Raw genomic sequence first — 21623 nt, forward strand, 5'->3', positions numbered from 1 at the left:
AATATGGGTGAGTCCCATTCTACTCTTCCTCCTTCACAGCTCATCATCCTCAACTTCTGAGAATGTTGATAATGTTCTTACCTTAAAGATTCTTAAGCTTAATGTGGAAGTTGTATTGGTGTGTATATTTTCACCACAATTAGAAAAGTATATATATAAAACAAACCCGTTATCTTCAAGTCTATTCCAAGTCATAGTGACCCTATAGGACAGAGTAGAACTGCCCCACAGGGTTTCCAAGGAGCACCTGGTGGATTTGAACTCCTGATCTTTTGGTTAGCAGCTGTAGCTCTTAACCACGACACCACCAGGGTTTCCATATATATATATATATATATGTATGTATGTATGTATATGCAAAAGAAATTTTATAAGCTTACACCAAGAAATACCAACAACTTTTAAAATATTATTTATTTGTGGCATCTTCACAATTATGCACTTTGCTATTTCAAGTTTTTAGGAGCAAGCACAAGAAAATACTTCTTTTGATCAGCTTACAGTATGAACCCTAAAAGAAGGTACATAGAAACATACTCTAGAGTCTGTAAGATGAGATTAAATTAAACATTTATCAATTTTAAGTGAGTATTGCTTCCTTTAAAATAATTACCACATTTTACACAAATAACACCCACCTTCTAAGTTTGTTTGCCAACTGTACCCTCCCCCCAAGAGATATTTTTGTAAGCACACTATGCATTTTTTTTACATCAACATGTAAAACTATTGGCATAGCAGCGTTTATGAAAATACCTCACAGAGGGGAGAGCAAGGTTGGCAAATAAACTTAGAAGGCATGAATTATTTGTGTGAAAATACGGTACCTAGGAAGGCACTGATTTCCACAAAAACTCCTCTTTTGAGATTGCTCCTAAAGCTAATTCATAAGCTGCATGTAACACAGAGACAGATAAAAGGAAACTCATTATTTTACAATTACAACTTGCTTTAATTAAGATGTTGGCCCAAACAAAATCAAAACCACACTTGAAAAGGGTGATTTGCTATAACTGAGGCAATTAAAAAATATCCACAGTTCAAAAGTGTGATTAAAAGAAAAAAAAGCGTGGTGAGCAATGGCATCATTACAGAAATAAGTGAACAATCTCCCAAGCAATCCTTTGAAGGAGATAGTAGTCATTTTGGATAAAAGAACTTTTAGTAAAATAAAACACAAAAAAACAAGAATAGGAGAAGCCCACCCAGTCTCATTATGTTATTATTATTCCTCTTACAGTTGACAAGCATCCTTTGGATGACCCTTATTTTGTTTTAATTATTTGTGCATTTTTTCTGTTAGTAAATATTATATTTATTAAAAATTTATATTTTTATAATATATAAAATTTATATGTAATATAGCCGTCATCTGTCTGTTAATTTGTCATCTGTGATGGCTTATATGTTGCCGTGATGCTGGAAGCTATGCCATTGATATTTCAAATACGAGTAGGGTCACCAGTGGTGAACAGGTTTCGGTGGAGCTTCCAGAATAAGACAGACTAGACAGAAAGGCCTAATGATGTACTTCTGAAAATTAGCCAATGAGAATCCTATGGGTCACAACAGAACATTGTCATCTCACTTGCTTTGGACACGTCATCAGGAAAAATTCATTGCTAGAGGAGGACATCATGTTTGATGAAGTAGAGGCCTAGTGAAGGAATGGGAGGCCCTAAGTGAGATGGGCTGGCACAATACCTGCAATGATTGACTGGGCCATGCTGGTGATTTTGAAGGTGGCACAGGACTAGGCAATGTTTCATTCTGTTGTATGTAAAGTCATCATGAGTTGGAGTCAACTCCATGGCAGCCATCCATCAATCGTATGTATAATTTATAAATATAAATTTATATAACATATGCAATTTACGTTTTTAATTAATATCATATTAAATAATAACATTAATTGAAGAGCATTCAGCAAACACAAGAGTATAAAGAAGAAAATGTAATCACCTCTAATCCTACCAAGAGAGATTAGATTATCATTTTTAAAGGTGAGTTTTATATCTTACCTTAAAAATAATTAGGATGAAACTGAGATTGCCAAGCTGTTCAAAAAATTACACTCAAGAACATTTGAAAGGTCATTAACTAAGGCTTGGGATTTATCTTGTAGAAACTGAACACTGATAAAAACATCAAGAGACAGCATCCTGTCTACAAGCCAAACCTCAAGTAATCACTCCCAAACAGAGTGCCTTTGGCATAAAGGATATTCTTAGCATACCATCTGAGAAGTAGTGCTTTTGCCAGCTCAAAAAGCTGTCTCCCTCACAGAAGGGAGAAAGCCCTGGGACTCTATCTTTCTGGCCAACTTGAAAGCAGCAAAATAGAACAACGGGGACATCGGTGTTCATCTCTGCACCACAGAATAGGAGCCACTGCAACCTTTCATCCAATAGCCATGATCATGACCAAAGCCTAACCCTGCCAGTACCCAGGCTACACAAGGAGGGCTCCACTGCTCCCCTGAGGGCTCCGGTTTACCTGTGAGGGCAGAGGTAAGGAACAAAGCATTGACAAATACCTTCCAGAGTCTTGGAATCTAAACCTAAATCTACTCACTAACCACTGTCCTCGAGAGCCTGCAAATGTGATATAACTGAACCCTTTCAGCTGTATCACTAGAAATCCATTGAAAGGATGCTTCCTGTGCAGCACCTTCTTGTGTTCTTTTGGCTATGTTGATGCTCCTCTCCTGTGTCCCATCTCTGAGCTTGGTACTGACTCCATGGACCTGGAGCAGAGTAGGGAAAGGTCTGGCTAAAGGGGGAAACTTGGGAGATACTGGCATTTAAGTGAAGGCTAAAGGCTGAAATAATAGAATTGGACGATGTCTCCAAGGGAGAGAATGTAGAAGAAGAAAAGGCCAAGATGGTATTCTAAGGAGCTTTTACAATCTGACAGGACATGTGACTGAATGAGTGAAGGGGACAAGGAACAGGGGTATGTATGGATGGTACTGTTATGGGTTGATTTGTGTGTCCCCAAAAGATGTGTTGAAGTCCTAATCCCTGGTACCTATGAACGTGACCTTGTTTGGAAATAGCGTCTTTGCAGATACAATTAGTTAAGCTAACATGAGGTCATGCTGGAGTGGGGTGGACCCTAATCCAGTATGTTTGGTGTCCTTATAATATAAGGACAAGATGCACAGACACAGAGGGAAGATGGCCATGTGACAAGAGAGTCAGAGATTTGAGTTATGCTGCCACAACCAAGGAATGCCCGAGGTCAGTAGAAACTGGAAGACACAAGCAAGGATCTTCCCCTAGAAGTCTCAAAAACAACATGGCTCTGCCAGCACCTTGAGCTTGGACTTCTAGCCCCCAAAACAGTGAGAGAAAAAATTATCGTTATTTTAAGTCACCCAGTTCATGATTCTTTTTATGGCAGCCCCAAGAGACTAATAAACCAGTACCAGTTGCCATGAGTTGACTCTGACTCATGGCAACTCCGTGTGTATCAGAGTAGAACTGTGCTCCACAGGGTTTTCAGTGGCAGATTTTTTGGAAGTAGATCCCCAGGACTTTCTTCTGAGGTATCTCTGGGTAGGCTTGAATAGCCAACCTTCCAATTAGTAGCCAAGTGCACTAATTGTTTACACCACTAAGGACTCCAAATCCTCTACCATCGAGTTGAATCCAACTCATATCGATCACTATAGGTCAGAGTAGAACTGCTCCATAGGGTTTCCAAGGCTATAAATCTTTACAGAAGCAAACTGCCACATCTTTTTCCCAAGAACAACTGGTGAGTTTGAACTGCTGACCTTTCAGTTAGCAGCTGAGTGGTTAATCCCTACACTACCAGGGCTCCTCCAGGGACTCTGGTAAACTAAAACAGTACCTACAGTGTAATGAATGACTTAATATGGCCCTTCTAGCATTTTTTTTTAGCCATAGTCTTTGTCACTCACACACAATTATTCAGTGGAACTATGCAAATAAAGTATACGGAACCTGTGATGGTTGGGGTTATCTGTCAACTTGGCTAGGACATGATTTCCAATATTGTATGGTTGTCCTCCATTTTATGTATTGTGTATCCTGACTTCTATAAGGTGGTAGGACTGGTGTAGGGTATGCCTTGGGTCACAGCCTTGCAGTAGGTAGTGACTCAAATCTCACCCTCACTCAAGTTCTGCCCCTCCCTGGGGTGTGAACTGCATCTAAGGTATATGTGTGGATGCCCTGGTGGGGCTATCTCTGCATCTGGATCCCGCTTCTGGTTCATGATCAATTGACCTCCGGTTCTTGGGACTTTAGCTAGAGTCTATTGTCTGACCTGCTGATTCTGGGATTCCCTGGCCTCCACAGCCCCATGGGCCAATGGCCTATCATCTGACCTGATTTGCCAGCTTCTGCAGCTTTGTGAGCCAGCAGCCTATTGTCTAAACTTTGGGTTCAGAAAAAGCCACATGGGTTAAGAGAAGCCTACGCTTGACCTAGAGATTTGGGACTTGCCAGGATCCACAACCACATGAGCTATTTCGTTCACACTGTTCATGAGTTCTGTGAGATATTGCAGTGAATCATGGAACCCAGAGACAGGAGGGAGAGTACTGAGGGGAAGGGAAAGAATAGTTGATGTTAGAGATGATGGAGTGGTACGGCAGTTCGGAAAAGTTGGACACTTGGGACATCTTTAACCTTCACTTCATAGGAACCAGATTTCTGGTGATCCTTATAAAAAAAATTACTCATTTAATACCCATATTTTGATGCATATTGTATTAGCATTATTTGTTATAAGCTTCTCTTCTTTACATTCAGCATCTCAATGGCAGGCGCTATGTCTTGGGTCTTCCTTAGCCCCCCAAAAGTACTTAATTAATATCTAGAAGCAAATGTAGACGGAGAAGGAGGAGGGAGTAAAAGAGAGAAAAAGAAGGTAGAACAGACGGAGTGGGAACAAGGAAAGGAGGCAGGATGAAACCAACCAAAGAGGTAATATACTCAGAAAGATTCCCTGACTCGCCTGCATGTTACAAACCTAGAACTTTGATGGCCAAGTCAAGTTCTGAACCAGAAGAATCACTGCTGAGAAGACTGGTTATAAAGAGTTTGAATAGCATGTCCAGCAAAATCTACTGCTAAGGGAACTCAAGTTCGGCTCTAGAAACCAGACCCCAGGTCAGAGATGAGAAGCCCTGCTTACACACAGAGAGCACACTATTTTTAGACCTACACAAGGAAACTAACGGGAACTTTGGTAAAGTCAGAGCTTCTAAAATTGAGGTATTTCCATTAGCACTTTGGGCTGCTTAAAGAGAAAGCAGTAAAATTGATCTTGGGAACTCAGTTGGCTTAATTCTAACAAGAAGGCGTAAAAAACGTGGTAGTGGCCAGATAGTCAAGCATTTATGATTATCCTTTAACACTGGTGAGCTGGCTGGCAGGAGGTAAAGACTGTGAGGTGGAAAGGAAGGGTCAGTGTGGTGCCTGTTGACAGAGCATTCATACAGCAGGGATAGCACATTCCCCAGGATGACGGCAAATAATCTTCCCCCACAGACCAATCTGTGGTCTGCATCTTCTAAAAACTTCTATTCATTTTCTCCCAACCAAAGTTTATCTCCATTTGACTTCGTAGGTCCTTGAAGCTAATAAATCATAGAACTACTTGCCTAGAAAAATATTTTTTATGGAAAGAATCTATTGTAATCTAGAGGAAACACTCACTGTCTGTGAATTCCAACAAACCTGCTCCATGATATGGTTGAGTTCTCTCACTTTGCCCAAAGCCAAGGGACATGCCATGAATAGAAACTGTTTAAGGCCCTTGAACCAACACTCGTCCACGATATTACAAATTCTGTCTTCAGATAGGGAGGTTGTGGGGTGTGGGGGAACTCGGAGGGTTAGAAAATCTTTTTATCTGGCCATACTTGGAACGTTTTGTTTAGTCTGGGGAAACCCAAAAGACACAGTTCTTAAGATTCTGTGCTTTTTCACTTTGGCTTTGTTTGTGTATGCTGCGTGCACCAAAAAACTGTCAAAGTGCAAAACTCATTCCTAAAGCAATTTAAACTTTCAAGACTGCTCATGCTAAACAATGAATTAAAATAGTACGTGGCTCACAAAACAATATGTACATAAATTTTTGAATGAAAAATTAACTTGAGGTGTAAACTTTCACCTAAACACAATAAAAATAATAATAATAATAATTAGGAGGGTTTCACCTAGAAAACTTCTCACACCAAGATGAGGATGGTGTGAGGGAAGCTTGTAAATAAATCTAGAAGCCAAAATTTAAAAACTACTTATTTAGTTTAATTTAAATTTAGGAAAAAAAATAGTGCATAGTTTTTCTGTAGTTTCTTTCCAGTACAACATTAAATCTCTGGGTACTTAGAGGAATTTGCTTTACAACTCAGATATTTGCCCCCATTTTCCAAATGAAAACAAATTTTTGATAAATGGCGTAATATGGTCTACTCCTTTGACTGGAGTCCTCTTTCCTTGACCAACTTTTGCCTCCACACTCCCTACCTCCAAAGGAGGGCATTAAAGACCAGCCATTTCTTTACAGAATTCACACACACACACACACACACACACACATATACATGTTCACACAAAAGAACTGATACCTACCTTCTAAGAAAAACCCAGTGATCTAGGTGATTTAGAATTCAGTCACTTTTACTAGGCCACTTAATTATAGAGAGACAGGGATAAAAAATTCTAGTCCAAGGCTCTAATTCCTGGGGAAGAAACCATCCACTGAGTACTACCTCAAATCTTAATCTGTTTTACTGGGAATGAGAGTCCTTACTTTTAGCCCTATTTGGACACAAAATCATACAGAATCTTGGGTTTTTATGTAACTGTTTCATGTGGATGAGAATTAAGGGGTCTAAAACCCTGAATCATCAGGCTTCTACTACTTGAAATGCCCTAATCTCCTGAGTCAGATGTAACCAACTGATTTTTTTTATATATTTGAACTTTGTAGATTATGTATTGTGTGATAAATAAGCAATATACCTGCCCAGAATATTCACCTAAATATCTTCACTGCATCCCAGAGTAATTTGAATCACCTACCACTACACACGTATCTGAACGGCTAAAATGAGAAAGACTGGTCATACCAAGTGTTGACAAGGATGTGGAGCAACTAGAACTCATAGGCACTGCTGATGAGAATGTAAAATGGTACAACTACTTTGGAAAACATTTGGCTGTTTCTTAAAAAGTTACATGTACAATTCTCACATAATATAACCATTCTACTCATAAGTATTTACTCAAGAGAAAAGGAAAAATAGGTCCATACAAGACTTTTAAACAGAATTTCATAGCAGCTTTATTGATAATAGCCAAAACCTGAAAACAACCCAAATGTCCGTCAACAGGTAAATGGATAAACAAATTGTGCTATCTCCATATAATGGAACAATACTCATCAATAGAAACTGAATTATTGATACATGCAACAACACAGATACATCTCAAAATAATTACGTTAATGAAAGAATCTAGACAAAAGAAGTTTGTAATATATGATTCCATTTATATAAAATTCCAGAAAATGCGATCTAACCTATAGGGACAGAGATCAGATTAGTGGTTGCTTAGAGAGGAGGGATCAAGGAATGGAGAGGGAGGGATTCCAAAGACAAACGAGGAAATTGTTGGGGGCGATGGATATGTTCTGTATCTTGATTGTGGTGATGGTCTCGTGAGTTTACACCGAAGTGTACTGTCTACGTATGTGCATGTAATTACACCTCAATAAAGCTGTTAAAAACGTGTGAATATCTCACCATTTCCAGTCTTTGCAGTGTGTGTGTGTGGGGGGGGGTGCGTGTGCTCATGGGAGCATATAGACAAGGCACCATGAAATAAAGCAAAGGCATTAGGACTTCAATTAGTTAATTCTAAGTCTATTGTTCGGCAAAACACTGAGCTGGAGTGAACTAGATTAGTCCTGGTGAACTCTTTTTTTTTTTCAGAAATGACTGACGGTAAGTAATTGCGTTCAGGGACAGCATTTAGCAAAGTAAAAAAGAACACTGGAATTAGGAAACAGAAGACCCAAGCTTGACCTCTAGTTCTTCCTACTGTGTGTGATCTCCCTGAGACTCAGTTTCTGCATCTGTAAAATTAGGTTTGTAACTCTTGCCCATATGACAGAATCCTAAGGATCACATAGATCACGCATGTGAAAACAAAGTGTGGTTATTTTATCAACAATGGGCCCCATCTTATCTTACCATTTTACCAAGAGAAATGGTCTTTTCCCAGTTGAATTCATTTCTCTTGTTTGTTAACTGCAAGTTTTCTCCAAATATGTAGTCATTTCCTTTTTCTGTCTGTAGCAAACTCTGCCCCAGAATGACACTCCATCACCTTGACAGGTCAGTGGCATGCTGAGGACCAGACACACCAATCCCCATTTTTGGATGCTAGGTGCATTGTGGTTCAATAGACAACCAGTGAGGATGCTTTGTGATAGAAGATTTACTTACTAAGCATTACTGAGACCCTACTGTCTGAGACTGAATCACATTCTTGCCCTCCGGCTATTTGTCATCTCTGTTGTGATACACATACAAAAGAAGCATCTAGAAAAGTATGTCAAAGAAATATGTCAATACATGTGACATGTGCACATATGACAGATTAAACAGGCAAGAGTCCCAGTAGCCAAACTCTAGACAAGTGAGGACCCAGGGTTCTAGGCTGGGGTATGTTCCCAGGCAGTGCTGAGGTTGGGCATGACATGGGTGCCACTTGCTCTGACCCTGGGAAACAAGCCCTAAAGCATGATGTTGTTGTTGTTATTCGGTGTTGTCAGGTCATCCCGACTCATAGTGACTTTATAGGACAGAGTAGAACTGCCCCTAGAGTTTCCAAAGAGTAGCTTGTAGGTTTGAACTGCTGACTTTTTGGTTAGCAGCCAAGCTCTTGACCACTATGCCACTAGAGCTCCAAAGCATGATGGCTGAGCTGGAAAGCTACGGCTTAGGAAGAGAAGCTTAGTGGCAATGCTAGGTAGACCAAGCAAACAAGCTATTTGTCCAAACGCAAAGAGAGAGATTCTAGAAGGAGGTTTGAGGAAGAAAACCACAAACACTAACTAAATGAGGTGATCTCAGGTACACAACACACACACAGGGGGTGGAAAAAGGAGAAAAGCTAGGGAAGACTGTAGTGACAACCTGCAGCTCAGGATTAAAGAGGGTAACCTGATCTGGGCAGGGGTCGGAGAAGGAGTTGTGCAGTGGTGGAGCTGGTAAGGAAGGAAGTGAGCTTTGAGCATAGGCTAATGGCAGTCTTCTAAACTGGGGTGAGCTGTCAGCAGCATCAAGAGGCCAGCCCCTGCCTTTTCATTATGGGTCCCAGGAGGGAAGCCCCAGTACTCACAGTTTTATGACGAGGAGCCAGCTTGGCACTTGATTAATAATAATTTCCATCAATGGTTGAGTGGTTCTTATGGGCCCATCACTGTGCCAAGCACTTTAATCATTTCTTTTAAGCCTCATGGCCAACCTACAAGGTAAGTACTATTGTTCTCCTCTTTTTAGAGATGAGAAAACGGAAGCTTCGAGAAGGCAAGCGACTTGTCCAGCTGGTGGATGGTAGAGGCAGGAGACAGACCAAGCCAGTCAGACCCAGGTGTTCTAGATACTTAGCTTCCTCCTAATACCACTTTGCTCAGCTGGAAGCAGGGAGCACTTTGGGCTCCTAGGATCCACCAGCCTTTAAGGTGATGCAGAGCCATCCAGGAGATGGCCTCCAAGAATGAGAAGGGTTTCAGAGTTGGTGGAGAGAGCGTGACCTGTGCAGGAAGAGGAATTCATTTATTTTTCAGATTATGCCCTAGCCAAAGATGAGTCACCCTTCCTTGCCATTGTGCTTCAAATCTTCAGGTCGTAATTTTGATGTGTCAGAATTAGAGACCATTGCGGTGCTCCCAGGGAGGCTGCCCTTCTGTCTCAAGGCACAGGTCTGTGCAAGCAGCAGCTCCACTAGGGCACCGATTACTGCAGCAAACTGCAATAGGATATTCTCTTGCTGTTTACTTCTGCCTTAATTACAGGGTGGAGAAAAGAGCTCCTAAGGTTTGCCAAAAACTTTGGTGGATAAAAAAAAAGAAAAAAAAAATCCATCTTTTCTTTCCAGTTGTTCAACTCTGTTGTGGAAGGCAAAAGGGGACACTTTGGATCTCAGCTGCCGAGCTGCTAGGGCTTGGAGAACTATGCAAAGGTCATTGTTTTCTGTAAAGGTCGTTGAAAACCCTGGCAAGCCTGCCAATGCAGGAAAGCCACCAGCTTGCCAAATGTCCGGTGTCCCAGTCACCTGCTCTTCCTGTCCTAGGAAGGATGTGGAATGATCTCTGGAGTAAAGACATCAGATCGGTTTTGTTTCTTTCTTGCTCTTAAATCAGCTGCAAAATGCACGAACAAAGCACACACAGGGCGATTCTCAGAGCCCTGTGCCGCCTCCTCGTTAAACGCCAGCAGCTGCTGAGTGTTGCACAGAGAGAGATAAGCAATATGACATTTGTGGTCATTCACATCCTGAGTCTAGATCATTGTGCTCTTAACGGACTTTCTGAGGCTTCAAGCCCCGAAGAATACCCCACAAGGGAAAATACAGAGAGAAGGGTGAGCTCGGGCTGGGGGTTCTGGGGTGGTGGCGGCGGGGACTGATGGGCATAATCAGGCAAGCAAATCACGAGTTACTTGCCCTTCCTAAAGTGGCTCTGCTGACAAGAGAATTAGGGCAGGATGATTTTGGCAAGCGCTGTGTTGTGTTAGCTGCACAAACTTTTTCTTTCCTCTTAGGCAGCCTCTTAATAATTGGGTGGGAGCCTCTTTTCACATTTCATGGAGAGGCCGATTCCTGTCAGATGTTTTTCAGAGGGGCTTCCCATTAGGTTTGTTAAGCACACACAATTCCAGATGCAACCCCGGGTCTATTTAGTTGGAAAGGATTAAAATCTGCAGCTTGCTTCCCGTTGGCAGAGTTTTCAATTTTCTTCTTTCCTCTATTTTCTCACATTATTTGAAGTGACTTTTATCCTTATGATTACACCATGTTTTAAAGGAAATTATGGGAGAGTGGCAAAAGAACCCAGAGTGCCGTCAGAGGCAACTGGCATCTAACCTGGAGCCGCCAAACCTTGTGACTGTTTCCTAGTTGGAGGCCTTTCCCTTCCCCAGTCGGCGCCTCTAATTTGCCTCCCTAAGGACAGATGGAGCCCTGGTGGACAGATACTAATTTTCATACCCATGGGGGGCTGGTTGGAGGAAATTATTTCAATTACTTCCCTTTCCATCTTCCTGCCTGTTCCAATAGCTTTCTGACCCTACCCCTTCCTCCCACAACCCCACCTCAGTTACCCCTTGTCAACAAATGCAAAATAGTCCTTGCATCAAATGCAGATATGCAGTCTCAACAAGTGCGAATGTACCTAAACTACCAAAAAAACCAAACCCTTTGCTGTGGAGTCAATTCTGACTCATAGCAACCCCACAGGACAGAGTAGAACTGCCTGATAGAGTTTCCAAGGAGCACCAGGTGTTTTCGAACTGCTGACCTTTTGGTTAGCAGCCGTAGCTAAGCTACAAGTCCCCCATAAAGTGTCTGCGTGGGTCCCATCCCAATCCCTGAACCCAGGCCTTGTCTTACTTAGAGTGTTCTCATCACATGTGAGGGTAGGGCAGGGGCAGGCACCCCAAATACAGTGGGGTCATTTTGGCAGAAGATGCTCCCATGGTGGTAATGGCAAAAAAAAAAAAAAAAAATCTTCTCCAAAGAATATATACCAGGAGAAATATAGATATGTATATAACTAAAATGTATTAAAACTTCCACAGAATTCAAATTATTTAAATATATATGTATGTATTCTTTGCACATTCAATTCAATTCATTCATTCATCATATATCTATTTAGTGCTTGTCATATGGAGCCCTGGAAACCCTGGTGGCGTAGTGGTTAAGTGCTACAGCTGCTAACAAAAGGTTGGCAGTTCAAATCCACAAGGCCTCCTTGGAAGCTCTATGGGGCAGTTCTACTCTGTCCTATAGCGTTGCTGTGAGTTGGAATTGACTCAACGGCAACAGGTTTATATGCAGCCCTGGTGGTACAATGCTTAAGAACTCAGGGTGCTAACCAAAAGGTCAGTATTACAAATCTACCAGGCGCTCCTTGGAAACCCTGTGGGATAGTTCTACACTGTCCTATAGGGTCTCTACAAGTCAGAATCAACTCAACGGCAACAGCTTTGGTTTTTGGTATATGCCAAGAAGGAGCCCTAGTGGTTAAGCACTCAGTTGCTAACTGAAAGGTCATTGGTTCGAACCCACCAGTGGCTCCATGGGAGAAAGATGTAGCCTTGGAAACCCTATGGGCAGTTCGATAGGGTTGCTATGAGTCGGAATCAACTTGACAGCAATGAGTTTGAATATGCCAAGAACTGTTTTAGGCACTGGAGATTCAGCAGGAAAGAAACCAATTTTCTGCCTCCTGGGTATGACATTCTAACAGGGTGAAATAAAAAATAAAATAAAATAAAATAAATGTATATTTCAGGTTATGAAAAATGATATGAAAAAAAGTAAGTAGAGCGGATAGAAAGCGAGAGAAGTTGGGGATGTTTTAATAGGCAGTCAGGGAAGCCCTTGCAGAGAAGGTGACAGCTGTGAGCAGAGAGTTGAAGGAAGCAAGGAATGAGCCATGTAGATACCTGAGGCAAAGGGTAAAGCAAGTGCAAATGCCCTGTGGTGGAAGCATGCTTGATGTGTTCAGGCAACAGTGAGTGTGCTGTTCCAGTGTGACTTGGAGTAGAATGAGGAAAAGAGAGGAGGAGGAGAGAGGTCAGAGAGCAAGAGTCCTGGTGGGCTAGACCCAGAATGAGACAGGCAGACTCTGGAGAGTTCTGAATGGAGGAGAAACACCATCTGACTAAGGGTCTACAAGATCACTTAGGCTGCTAAGTGCGAAGAGGTAGATTGGAGTAGGGACAGAAGCAGGGAGCCCAGTTTGGAAGTGCCTGCAGTAATCCAGGCAAGAGGTGATGGTGCTGGGATGACGTAGTGGCAGGATAGGGGGCAGAAGAGGAGAATTTCTGGATATATTGAGAAGAGAGAGCTATAGGATTTGCTAATGGATCAGGTTCGTTAGATACTTTTAGTCCTAAAACTTCTGGTAAAAGAGGACCCAGCGGTCAGTTCAGAGAGGTGTAAAGGCATCAGAAACAAATTCCTCTTCAATTCTGGCCCTTAGGAAAGGGGCAAATGCTACCATTTATTGAGTACTTACTATATGCCAAAGGAGTCCTGGTGGTGGAATGTTAAGTGCTCGGCTGCTAACCAAAAGGTCAGCAGTTCAAATCTACCAGCAGCTCTGCAGGAGAAAAGACCTGGTAATTTGCTCCCGTGAGGATTACAGTGTAGGAAACACTATGAAGCAGTTCAACTCCGTCATACAGGGTTGCCATGAGTCGGAATCAGCTCGACGGCACACAGCAACAACTATGTGCCAGGTGCTGCTTTAGGTACTTTCACAGGAACTTTTTCCTCACAGGTCTTTGAAGCAGGTACCACTATTTCCACATTACAGATGAGGAAATCAGTATCCCAGAGAGGCTCCATCACTCAGGGGACAGAGTTCCGAACTCATGTCGGTGCGACCTCAGCCAGCACCCATTCCCCTGAGCCCCACCCTGGGTGTGAGCGTAGCAGAGAGGCTCAGCGGAGGTCCACCAGCTCAGCAAGGGTGGGCGTGAGAGCAAGAGAGCCCTGACACCCTTTCTGCATGTGCTGCTTCTCAACCAGGGTGGAGCTGCTACTCCCAGGCCCGCTCCAGCCCTGAGACTCCTCAATGGGTTCCAGGACAGAACTGCTGTGGCTGCAGCTGCCACAGCAGGAAAGCTGGGCAGTGAGAGGCAAGGGACCCCTATGACCCTTCCGAGCCCTAGCCCCAGCTTTCCTGTGCAAACAGGAAGGATGCCAGCCTGGTGTTGCCCACACCTGCTCTCATCAAAGCCACCTGAATTCAGTTTCCACATTTCGGTCTCCAAACACCATAACTCTCAGCTGGCCATCCTGGGAGGAGCCCTGAAGCCGCTGTCTCAGGCCAGCCAGAGCTGTTTGGAGGAAATGGCCTTCAACTCATTTGCACCTGCACTGGGTGTAGTGTATTTCTCCGCTGGTTGCCAGAGCAACCGAGACAACAGCAGGCTGCTAAAACCCCCTTAACACTACAAGCCCAAGCTAACCCTGACCAATGGAAGCCAGACCTTGTATCTTGGTTTTCTCTTTTCTCCCTCCCACCTAAAAGAATCTAGTCTGAAGCCAAGAACTTACCCACCCTTCTTACTGAGCTAAAAGTGTTCTCAAAAGCTGTGATCAGCTGCCCCGGTTTCTAATCTCAGTACCCTGGGGAGAGGGTGGGAACTCCAGGGAGAGGGTGGGAACTCCAGGGAGAGGGTGGGAACTCCAGGGAGAGGGTGGGAACCCCGGGTCCAGGCATGGAGCAGAATATCTGTCTGGGGGAGAGTTCCCTAGAGGGCTACTAGTTAGAATTGCTAAGGAAGCGACTTTACTCCAAAGATAGTGGCCAGTTTCCCAAGGTGTAATCATTACTGATGACCCCAGAATTTGTCCCCAAACACACATGGGCCTGGCCACTGCCCTTATTAACAAATTCGATCTCATGAGAAGCACTGGGGCTATAGTACAGCCCATTTTGTGGGGATTAGTGTCCATATCTCGCATGGGACACTTCCAGGGTAAGAAACAAGTAATTTATGGTAATTTATGACACCAACTGGTTTCTGTGAAAGTGACTGGGAAAAGGACAACTTGCCCTACCCCATTAACTCTAGTTCATGTTACCTGTTTATGGGTCCTTCATAATTACCAAAGCTCACCCTAGAATTCAAGAGTGTAATTCCTCTCTGCAGCCACCTGAAGCTGAGTCGAGAGGTTCCATTTATCCTGTGTGTGTGTCAGGATTCTAAGCTGCAGCAACAGAAGACAACTCTTGGGCAAGCAGAAAATGAAGTTATTAAAACCAAATATGTAGCTCTGAGCTTCTAGGATGGCTCAGAACCAGGCTCAGGGGTTCTACTCCCAAGAACAGTGCCTCAAATCAGGTCATTGAGCTGGTTCTGTGAAGATGCTGGTGTCATCATTACTGGGCACAGACAATGCCAACTGGTACTATGGACATAATCAGCACTGCACCCTGGATGCTGGCAATGGAACCACAGACCCTGTTGCCTCTAGAAACTAAATACAGCGTCAGCGTTTTCCACCCTCATTAGAATGGTGCCCACACAGTGCCTCTTTCTTCTCTGATTCAAGTTCTAGGAAAGGTACTTCTGATTGGTGGAGCTCAGGTCACGTGCCCATAACTTAACTGCAAAGAACACTGGGAAAACATGTGTCTGCCATGTTCAGCTTCCCTATCGGGGAGGCCCTGCTTCATCAGGTGGAGAGTTCCCCCAAAATAGCAACAGGGTCAGATGCTGGCATCTAAAAGGAATGACAATTGTTCATTATCCCCTAAAATTTGCCCAGCTCCTTTACTGAGTTTCTCCACACCCTACCATCGTTAGGCTCATCAGCTAATCCTCTAACTGCTCCCCATTTTCAAGTGACTCCTTCCTGCTCTATATCCCTGTTGATCTCAAATATTTCCATTTACTTAATTCCGTTCTCATTCACTTATATCATTTCTCTCTTTCCAAAGTCCTATGCCCAGGTTTTCCACGTGCATGTAACCCACAGTCAATCTGTCCCACAGCGCAACTGTTTTTTATTTCTAAAGTTCTATTTATTTTAAGATTACTTTTATCCTATGCAAAATGGGAGCAATTTCATGTTTATATAATACTTTTAAAGAAGGGTTCCTTCTCCCATAAGGCCATCTGTGTCGATGTCTACAACACCCAGTGTCTGTGAACATTATGCCCTTAAGATGGCCCTCAAAAAAAGTATTCTTTGGTTAAATGAATTTGAGAAAAGTTCCATTATGAGAGTCACAATGAACATCAGCCTGTTAAAGACTCTGAGAAGTCATGAAATAAAGAAGCATGTTCAACTTTTTAACCTGGCTTGTTCCGAGCTTACTTGACTGCAAACCACCCCCACATTTTTGTTGCTCTTGTAAGGCCTTTTCACATCCAAAGTATGCTGCTGTAGAGATTACTTGCGATTCTTCTGTTGAGAAGATTCCTCATGTTCCTTTCTTCTTATATGCCCTGCCTCCTCTAAAGAAATCATTCCAAAGTAAGAGATCTTGACTAGGATTGGAGAAGGGGAACAAAGAAGATGGAGAGATCCTTGCCACTCAGAGTGTGGTCCTTGGACCAGCAGCATCAGCATCACCTGGGAGCTTATTAGAAATGCAGACTCTCGGGCCCCTCCCCAGACCCACAAAACCAGACTCCGCATTTTAGCAAGATCCTCAGGTGATTCCTATGCACAGCATAATGTGGCTCTTACTGGCAGGGGTGAACTCCTACACCTAACAAACTCCAAGTCCGTAGAATGAACATTCTGAGGAGTTCAACTCACGCTCAAATTCCTTAAGTCAATAAATGTATCTATACCCTGAAGAGATTTGGTTCTTCCCTGTAGGGTTGTATAGGGCTCAGCACCCTTTTACAGAACCCTTTGGAATTCTGGAACTTTAAGGAAACTTCAGCATTTTGTGGTTTGGGCACAAAGAAGCTGAGCTGATTTCTACGATCTTTTCTAAAACATCCCATGGGAAGCCACTGGCCCCCGGAACCAAGGAAAGTGCCCTTAAAACCACCGCTGGCTTCTTGCACACCTGAGAGGTACTACTGTAACTAATAGCTGAGCAGGTAGTATTTAGAAATCCAATTCTGCACAGAGTGAAAAAGAGTCCCAGTCACCAGCTGTGTTAACTAAATGCGGTGGATTTTAAAACAATGTAAACAAAACCAGTTTTGGTATCTGGACTTCAGCCTACCTGCCACTCTATTCATCTCTGCTAGGTTACAGTACATATTACTGGTTCCTATTATGCCCTGCTTTGCAGGGTAGGATTTTAAGAGATTTGAAGTCAAGACAGACCTAGATTCAAATACTGGCTTTGTCAGTGGCTTCAACCGTTTTGCTTAGCCTCTCTTAGCCATGGATTCTTCCCTGTAGAATGAGGCTATGAGGACCCATTTGTAGTGAGGATTCCATTAGGAGGAGCACCAGCACATTGCCCGGCTTTTGTCAGGGGCTTCAACCACATTAGGCTCTGCAAGCCCCATCTCCCCCAAGCCCATTCCCCATCTAGTCAACTCAGTACTTCCTCTTTCCCTAGGCCTCCAGCCTGAGGTGACCACCCACTGAGCCCTGTAGACAGTTGGACATGAGATTCAGAACCCTCCCTCACTCCCCAACCACTGCAGTGGTTTTGCCTTTACCCTCCCAGTTACCACAGACCATAAGCTCCAGAGGCTGTAAATCCTCACAGCCACCCTGTGCTTTCCTAACCTATGACAGGCTTGGGGAAGGAGGCAAAGGAAGGGAGGGTGGGAGGAAGTGGGAAGAAATGACTGAGCGAGTCCTTCCTACAGATCTACCAACTGGGGCCTATACCCTCTGCTTCTGAGAAAGATGGGAGAAAAAAAGGAAAATTCAGCAGATTTTCTTTCTTAAGCATGGGAATACAGTAAATAAATAAACCCTCTTTCTTCTATTTAAGCTTGGAGCTGGTCCAAGCTGATTCTGCTAACAAATTCTCATATGTGGATAGAGACTTGGAATTTTGGAGAAAAAAAAGAAATTATCTGTAAGTCATTCATTCCTTGGAGGGAAGAGACAGAAGTATAAACAGGGCGCTCTTCACACACTGGATAAGCTGACTCCAACCGACCTGTGGACTGAGGCCACTGATTGGACCACGGGCCACTGATTGATTGTTTCAGATCCACTTGTAGGCTCATTGTCAGTTACAATGAACATTATTATTAATCATTCAGGATGTGAGTCTTTTTCAGACATGGTAACATGTCCTGTGACCTGAGAGCACGCATATTAGCCATACTAACGAGGTGAAGATGACAGGCGTCAATGAACGACGAGTAAAATATTTAAATATGTTTACAAGCAAAATATGCTGTACAAAACATTGTTTTGTTTTTTAATAGTCAGCAAAATGATTTTCAAAATCAGCAATAGTCCTCTGTTTCCTGAAGTACTGGAAAGAAGCCCAATTTTTATATCCAAGGCTGAGGATGGGCCACTGAAGGATTTAATATGGGTCCCAGGCTATATTACGGGGGCACCACACATGGCTGCATCTCATAGAACTATTCAAAGTATGGAGCATGGACCAGAAACGTTGGCATCATGGGGAACCTGGTAGCAATGCACAGCCCCAGGCCCCAGCCCAGGTCTACTGAATCAGAACCTGTACTTTAACAAGATCTGCAGGGGATCCATGTGTGCGTTACAGTTTGAGAAGGGCTGTTTTAGAACACTGGAAACCAAAGGAGTTATTGCACGAGGTTACCCTCTGCGGGTAATCAGGGGAAGGCAGATTCCTACTGTCACATCCACGAGACAACGATAAAGGGATAATGCTTGTTTGTGGCATTACTCACCAGGCAGAAGAGCAGCACCTCTACTCAGGGAGTCCCTGACAAGCTCCTACTCAGATAAATTAAAATTCTTTAAACTCAACGGTGAACTCCTGAGGCAGGAACAATAAAATCACTTGCCAGTATACCCACAGATCCACATGGCTCCAACAAGAAGCCTCTGATGGTGTTTCAGGGCTCACAAGGTCTGTGAGGTGCCAAGTTTGTCTTGTTTTTGTTCTTCATGGCAGCACTCATTAACCTTCAACTAGCCGCCATGTCATGGGTGGGTGTACTGGAAATTGCAATGATAACAGATTGCACAACATCAGTGAAATAAAGGGCTGGAATGAAGGAAGGGCAGAGAAGCGGAAGGGGGTATTTTACAACTTAAGGAATTGTCATCAGTGTCATTTGTGGAGGCTCAGGCTAGAGGTATAAAAAAAAAAAAGAGGTACGGATGGGGAAAATAGAGAGAGGTTAACAGCAAAGCTCATCCCTGGCTTTTAGTGAATATATTCAAATGTGTCCTTAAGATCCTGTGGATTTCTGCATGTTTCTGACAATTCATGATTATAAAGTGTTTGATGGAATAGTTCAAATGGAGCAGAACTTCCATGCTAAACAGTTTTACCAAATTTTTTTTAAGTGCACCCAAATCTGTGTACAGGACATAAAAACAAGAGTGTTTATTTATAAGGTAAAAGCAAACCAGCTGAGTCTGTGTCACCAACAGCCTGCTGCCCTGCTGCCATCTAGCCCTCTTTACCCTCATTCTACCCTGCCCCTCAGAAAAGAGCAGAAAAGTCACAAAATTCAACAGGATTAGTGTCCTTCTACTTCCAAATCCTCTGGTGAGGAAAAGACCCAAGTGCCACCGAATGCTGAAAAAGGGACTGAAAATTCACTTTTGGAAAGGTCTGAGGTGGTTTCTTACTTTTTGAAGAGTCCATTTAAATGGAGAGCAGGACTTTAGGTAGCAGATTGTCAATCAATCATTGTTGTTGTTTTTGCTGTTCTTGGCTGCCATCGGGTCAGTCCCTAACTTATGGCAACTCCATGCACAATGGAATAAAACAATGCCCAGTACTGTGCCATCCCTATGATCAGTTGGCGATTGGAGCTCTGTGAACCATAGGGTTTTCATTGGCTGATTTTCAGAAGCAGGTCACCAGGCCTTTTTTCCTACTGTGTTTTAGTCTGGAAGCTCCACTGAAACCTGTTCAGCATCCTAGCAACACTAAAGCTTCACTGACGGATGGATGATTGCTATGCATGAGGTACGTTGGCCAAGAATCGAACCCAGGGCTCCTGCACAGAAGATAAGAACTCTATCACTAAATCGCCAATGTCCCTGAATCAATGCTACTTATGTTTATTTTATCTTCCATATTTACTCACATATCTTCCACTTCAAAACTCTTTCCCAAAATTTCCTGAAGAAAATCCAATTTTTCTCGAATTCCACTCCCTTCCCCCAGGAAGGAAAAATAGGCTCCTACAGCAGCAGCCTTGAAAGGCTCTGGTCTTGGATAAGAGGAACCCAACAATGTGTAACAATGTATAACGTTTGTATGGCCCATCCCCTTTATAAAGCTCTTTAACACATATCATCTCAAGTTTCTGAAGAGGTATGAATTGTGTTTAATTAAAGCCCGGGTGATGGAAGTGGACAGAAGGTTATTTCGAGGCTGTTCACACATCTTCAGCCCCTCTTATCAAGCTTTCAGAGCTCTATTCTAAAAGGTTAGGGGGTGGTAGGAGGCAATTATGTCTCTTCTCTAGCAGCTGCCAGAGATTACTGCCGTCAGAGTAATTATTACCAAATAATTGTCCCCTTTCTTCCCTGCTGACAGGGCAGAATGGGAACAGAGACTCATCTGAAATAGATTTTGTACTTGCTGAATGTAAGTTGGATAGCTCAGGTCAATGGGCACCCTCTGAAGTATTTGAGTGTCATGCCTGTTGACCTTCGAGAAAAATTAAAATTCATTTTATACAAAAGAGAAAACCATCAAGTGTCACCTGACTGAGGTTATTACAGATTTCTTGAAGTTGAACAATGGTGGTTTCAGACTGGAATAAGTGCTTATTTTAGCCTAAAATAAATTCTCCCCTGCTGAGGGTGATTCCAGAAGGTGGAACAAGATGAGCATTTCCCAGAGCCCTTAGCTTTGAGGCAAGTGCCTGGCTTATCTCTGTAGTCATAGCTGTGAAAAGACAGTGCTAATGATCCCCTCTTTATGACATTCAGAGGGAGATTAATGAAATTATTTGTTTGGCTGGTCTTTGGAACAGCCACAAAGTCCAAATTCTGTAAGGGACACCTCGAAGTTATCATAGGACTAAAGATAAGGTAGGGTATATTGTGATTGAAGAGTTCCACAAATTTAATAATGTTCGTCTTTCAGGAGGACTTCCATCTACCCAGGAGTGCCCTAGACTGCTGGGAAATGAAATGCTCCATATAAACAAGTATGTATGTGCAATTCTATGCAGGGCAGTGAGGTGAGAACTCAGTAGAATGGGCTATCGATAGAATTCTTAAAGTCTGGTATTATGAAGATGGGAAGGTAGCCATCCTTCTGCCCTCTCTCACTGAGGGGCTTTGATTTCAGACAGTAAGTCCATTTTATTGCCTGATGTGTACCAGACATTTTGTGCAAGAGTCTGTGAGGAGAGGAAAGAGCCTGAGGTTACCAAGAGAAGGTCTCTGTGCTCAAATGAGTTCACATTGTATGACTCCTCACTCTTTTCTGTAGGAGGCAAGTGATAAGAAGACTTCTGAAGTGAGAAGAGTCATAAGATCTGAGTTTAAGATTTGGCTCTGCCGTTTGCTAGCTGTTGACCTTGGGTAAGTCACTAACTCCTACATGCCTCAGTTTCTTCATCTATAAATTGAGGATAATGATACTCTGGTGACCTACCTCACAGGGTTGTTGTGAAGACCAAATTAAATTAAATATGCAAAGTCACCTCATAAATTGCAAAGCATTATGCAAATGTGAGCTTTATTATACTTAAGGATTATAGTGAA

At 43.0% G+C, this 21623-nt stretch overlaps 2 long non-coding RNA genes across 5 annotated transcripts in view; one reads left to right on the forward strand and one right to left on the reverse strand.

Annotated features, from left to right (window-relative positions):
* Window positions 1-21623, reverse strand: part of LOC126064744 (uncharacterized) — a 269535-nt gene that overhangs the window by 49289 nt on the left and 198623 nt on the right. The window lies entirely within an intron of this gene.
* On the forward strand, window positions 10545-21059 carry LOC126064757 (uncharacterized). The gene is made up of 3 exons (XR_007514629.1): window positions 10545-10633; window positions 19786-19866; window positions 20998-21059. It is a non-coding gene; the product is annotated as an uncharacterized LOC126064757 (long non-coding RNA).

Source organism: Elephas maximus, chromosome 2 (genome assembly GCF_024166365.1).
Source record: "Elephas maximus indicus isolate mEleMax1 chromosome 2, mEleMax1 primary haplotype, whole genome shotgun sequence".
NCBI classification, from domain to species: domain Eukaryota; kingdom Metazoa; phylum Chordata; class Mammalia; order Proboscidea; family Elephantidae; genus Elephas; species Elephas maximus.